This window comes from Oryctolagus cuniculus, chromosome 6 (assembly GCF_964237555.1).
Source record: "Oryctolagus cuniculus chromosome 6, mOryCun1.1, whole genome shotgun sequence".
NCBI classification, from domain to species: domain Eukaryota; kingdom Metazoa; phylum Chordata; class Mammalia; order Lagomorpha; family Leporidae; genus Oryctolagus; species Oryctolagus cuniculus.
The window spans coordinates 96,331,221-96,336,882 of NC_091437.1; positions in this window are offsets into that span (position 1 = coordinate 96,331,221).

Consider the following 5,662-nt stretch of genomic DNA (forward strand, 5'->3'; position numbering starts at 1 on the left):
AAAACAAAGCAAACAAAACAGGTAGACATTTCATATGTCTGTCTCATACTGACCTTTTGATAAAATAAAAATCAATAGTCTAATATTAAGCTATAATTCTGTTGATACAGAAAAAGAATCCTCTGAGTTGATTGAAAACTTCTATTTGTTGGCCTTCTTCAGAAATTCTAATACAGTGCATCATCTGGGTATGACCCAGAGATTTGCCTTTGTTATAAGCTGACAGTGATGCCGGTGGGCCAGGAACACATTTTTGCACTGAGAGAATGGATGATTAGTGACATTCCAGGGTGTTTTCAGTTTTCTTGAAGTTTACTATTTATAGTAGCCATTTTTGAAGACTGAAGTAGGGGAAGAGAGTGACATTAGTCTACCTGGTTTAAGTAGGCTGGAACAACTTCTGTGGGAGGAAACTAGAATGCTTCCTCCAGTGACAACTTTTTTCAACACTTGGGAAAGTATGAAATGCATAGATTGCACAGATTGTGTCATATGCAACTAGCATAGATATTAGTCTCACCTTGAAAGGAAGAAATTCACACTCGGTGGATTTAAACCTTTTAGAGTCCTGGGAATACTAATTGATGAGTATTTTGATAGAGATATACTTTACTCAAAACACTTAAGTACCAAAGATATCACCGTATTACTATAATTGTATGTAACACAAGGCCATATATACATATCCTGAATTGCTGCAACAATATTTTGGAGACATCTGATTTGCAGTAGCACATTCTCCAGATGAGTCTTTATTTCCAAACTTTTTTTTTTCTCCCAGAGAACTGCTGCTTTGTTGTCATTAGCCATTCCTTACTTCTTGAAAATACTAGTAAGAGTAGAGTCTGCCAGGTCGGTGTTTGTGTGTCTGAAGATTTTGCTTTGGGAGAACTCAGAGAGGAAGCTGACTCCTTTTCTCCTTACATTGGCTAGTTACTGAATCCACTCTCAACAGGAGAAACCGGAAGTAACCAGAGATCTTTAATTCCTACTACAGTCGTGTGTCGCCTAGCGACAGCAGAGTGTTCTGCAGTTCTGAGAAATGCACAGAGGGCACCCATAGAAACGAATGCAGCAACAATGTTGTTCGGTGATATCATATTTTGGGAACACCATCATGTACATGACATTGTTGACTGAAAGGCTTTTAGGCAATGCATGACGGTATAATGAAAAACAAAATTGGGATCTACCTACCACAGAGCTATTACTAGCACTCTACTGGATTCAGGTAACCCTGGATCTAGTTCTCTTCACATGGTTTTCCTACTGCAGTGAAACTTTGTAAAGGTCATAGGGTCCTTTGCGCCAGCTCACCTGAATCCTCCAGGTCCTTCCATCTAGGTACTAGGTGCAGGATCTCCTCTTAGGGGAAACTCAGTGCTTCAGGAGAGTATCCACTCAAAAATTCTTATCTTTATCCCTGGATGAGCATTATGTAAGCATGCAACTTTAAGGCTTCCAATTCCTGGTCATTTTTGCAGGAGACAATTCTGGGACCAAAGCGCTTATTTTAATAGACTAAAATGTTGGAATCCACCTATTGCATATCAGTACGTTGACATTAAAATTTTAAATCTATATCAAACTACTAAATGTACCCAATATAAAAATTAGTCTAACAGGAAAAATATTTTCTCATTCTCTCACATCCTTGCCCCACTGGACACGGCAAGTGCTTTAGGGGCTTGCAGATGGGTGGAGTTTCCTGTTGCTGGCTTTGGCCTACACCAGACCAGGCTGTTGCAGTTATTTGGGGAGTGAATCAGCAGATGGAATCTGTCTCATTTTCTCTCAGCCTTTCAGATAAATAACTAAATACATCTTTAAAGAAAAGGCAAGCACTTTAAACTTTGTAGATATTTTTTCCTAGAATTAATGAATAAAATTCTGTTTTTAATCAATTTTACATTTTGTTGAGTTTCTGTTACCATATGCAATGACTTAGGATCATTGATCTCCCATTTCCTTTCTCTTATCATCCTATAACACAATTTTTAGCTAGTGTTTATACAACTGCCTGTGTCAAAATGCAGAAAGAGTATCTTATGATTCTTTCTTTCTTTCAATAACTTCTGTTTTTTGAAATCAATAATTGCCTCCTTTTTTTCCCACCAGCATAGTTTTCTACGAACTCATCATTGTTTCAATTGCTCAACTACAGCTATGGTAGCTTCCTACCTTCCTCTCATGTTCAAACATATCAGATAATTTGTTGTCTCCTTTTTTGCCCTTGAGGTCTCTCTCAGAAACACCCCTACCTCTTGCTCCAACCTGGAGCATATTTTTGTCTCAGAAATTCCCACTGTAATTTTTTGTTTGTTTATTTTGACAGGCAGAGTGGACAGTGAGAGAGAGAGACAGAGAGAAAGGTCTTCCCTTGCCGTTGATTCACCCTCCAATGGCCGCCACGGCCGGCACGCTGCGGCCGGCGCACCGCGCTGATCTGATGGCAGGAGCCAGGTACTTATCCTGGTCTCCCATGGGGTGCAGGGTCCAAGTACTTGGGCCATCCTCCACTGCCTTCCCGGGCCACAGCAGAGAGCTGGCCTGGAAGAGGGGCAACCGGGACAGAATCCGGCGCCCTGACCGGGACTAGAACCCGGTGTGCCGGCGCCGCAAGGCGGAGGATTAGCCCAGTGAGCTGCGGCGCCGGCCTCCCACTGTAATTTTTCTATGTGGATTCACCATTTCATTTGTGTGCTTTCTTTCTTTCTTTCTTTTTTTTTTTTTTTTTTCTGGAGCACATCATACAGCAATTCCCTAGAGAGCAGTGCATGGCAGAAATACTTTCTGAGTCTTTGCATTTATATGATTGACTGGTTGGTTGGTTATAGATTTCTTTCTTTCTTCTTCTTTTTTTTTTTACAGGCAGAGTTAGACAGCAAGCCAGAGAGAGACAGAGAGAAAGGTATTCCTTTTTCCGTTGGTTCACCCCTGAAGTGGCCGCTGCGGCCGGCACATTGTGGCTGGTGCGCTGCGCTGATCCGAAGCCAGGAGCCAGGTGTTTCCTCCTGGTCTCCCATGGGGTGCAGGGCCCAAGCACTTGGGCCATCCTCCACTGCCTTCCCAGGCCACAGCAGAGAGCTGGCCTGGAAGAGGAGCAACCGGGACAGAACCGGCGCCCCAACTGGGACTAGAACCTTGGGTGCTGGCGCCGCTAGGCGGAGGATTAGCCTAATGAGCCGTGACGCTGGCGGTTATAGATTTCTACTATACAAGTAATTTCTCCCTCATTGTGAGTCCTAATATCTACTGTTTTGTTGAAAAACCCAGTGGCATTGTTATTCATGTTCCCTTCTGGTTCTAAACCCGCAGTCCCACATCAGAACGCAGACTTCTTAGAGCTTCTCTTTATCTCTAATATCCTGACATTTCATGGTAGTATGACTTCGTGTGGATTATTTTATCTTTTTTACATTATTGGGTACTAAGTAGATCCTTTCAATTTAGATTACTATCTTCCAGTTCTAGAACATTTCCTTGTTTTTTTGTCTTGATAATTTTTACCTCTCTATTTTCATTTGCTTTTTCCCCCTGTTAACTTAATGTGCCTCATAGTTTTCTCCTAAAATATTTTATCTTGAGGGTACTTAAAAAAGACTTTTGGGAAAATGGAATTAAAAGATAAATTTATTTTGGTGCAAAAAGTTTTGAATTCTATACATAGTTTCTTTTTCACAATACACATTTTTTTTTTGTACAAGCAGAGTGGACAGTGAGAGAGAGAGACAGAGAGAAAGGTCTTCCTTTGCTGTTGGTTCACCCTCCAATGGCCGTCACGGCCGGTGCACCGTGCTGATCCGAAGCCAGGAGCCAGGAGCCAGGTGCTTCTCCTGGTCTCCCATGGGGTGCAGGACCCAAGCACTTGGGCCATCCTCCACTGCACTCCCTGGCCATAGCAGAGAGCTGGCCTGGAAGAGGGGCAACTGGGACAGAATCTGGCGCCCCGACCTGGACTAGAACCCGGTGTGCCGGTTCTGCAATGCAGAGGATTAGCCTATTGAGCCGCGGTGCCGGCCCCACAATACACATTTTCAACAGACTTTTAGAACAACTCCTTGGACTTTTTTTCTATTCTTCTATTTTCTAGAAACTTAAATAATTTATTTGTTTGAAAGGCAGATTTAGGGGGCAGGAAGGGAGAGGAGAGGAGACAGAGCTCTTCCATCCACTTGGCCACTCCCCAAATGGTCACAGTGGCCAATCAGAAGCCAGGAGCCTGGAACTCCATCTGGGTCTCCCACATGGGTGGCAAGGGTCCAAGTACTTGGGGCAGGACTGGGCCAAGCCAAAGCCAGGAGCCTGGAACTCTATGTGGTCTGCTACATGGATGGCAGCCTTCCAGTTCATTCAGGTCTCCTGTGAGGGTAGCAGGGATCCAAGCACTTGGGGCATCTTCTGCTGCTTTCCCAGGCATATTAGCAGGGAGCTGGATCAAAGTGGAGCAGCTGGGACTGGAACCAATGTTCATGTGGGATGCTGGCATCCTAGACAGTGCTTAACCTATTGTACCAGGATGCCAGCCCTGAGAACAAACTTAATTTTTTTTCCCAGATTTTAAATTTTGGTTATGTAGTTTTACTTTCCAAAGTTTTAGGGGCTGGAGTTGTGGCACAGTGGGGTAAGCCCAGACTGCAATGCTGGCATTGAAATATGGGTGCTGGTTCGACTGCTGGCTGTTGTGTGTCTGACCCAGCTACCTGGTAGTGTGCCTGGGGAAGCAGTGAAGATGGTCTAAGTGCTCGGGCTCTTGCCATCCATGTAGGAGACCTGCATGGAGTTCTAGGCTGCTGGCTTCGACCTGATCCAGTCCTAGCCATTGTGACCATTTGGGGAGTGAACTAGTTGATGTAAGATCTGTCTCTCCTTCTCTCTCTTTCTGTAACTCTGCCTTTCAAAAAAAAAATCTTTTTAAAAAGCAAAGCTTTTAGAGAACTATTTTGCATAATATTCTGTTCTTATTTTATGAATGATAATGCTTTCCTTATCCAAGGATACTAATTAAAAGTTCTTTCCCAGCATCATCTTTTTTCCTTCTGTCTCTTTTGTGCTTTCATTTCTAGTGATCTTTGGATTTCTGCCTAGGAGTTACTGATTGGAAACTGTCCAAGTATCCATAGATAGGGGTATGGGAGCATTTGCCAACTGCTAGGCTTCTTTATAGGGAGATGTGGCCCTCTTGTCGGAGAAGCCACATATAACTGCAGGTGACAGTTTTTCCTCTCCAGAGATGTTGACTTTCTCTAGACAATCTTGGATCTGGCCTTCATATACTCTGAAGTCACTGTTCTGGGGATAGTAAGGAGAGAATAGGGAAGATAGTAAGGAATGGAGGCCGACTGTTCTGACATTCACTTCTTTTCTGCCTTCACCTCTAAGATAAACTTTTTTTTTTTTTTTTTTTTTTTTTTTTTTGTATGGCTTGGGGAAAGGGATGGTTACACTGGGGAGGGGACATTGGGGTATGCTGGGCAGTCAGGCTGTCAGCAACCCCATTTTAAGATACCAGCTAACTGCAGTACCTCTAATCCTGATTTTCTCAGGGAGCTGCTAGGGTGGACTGGCTCTCTTTGTTCCTACAGCAATTTTAGTTTATGTTTCATTACTGCCCTAGTTCTGCTGTCTTTCAGAACTGGACTGGGATCTCTAGTCTCCTCTT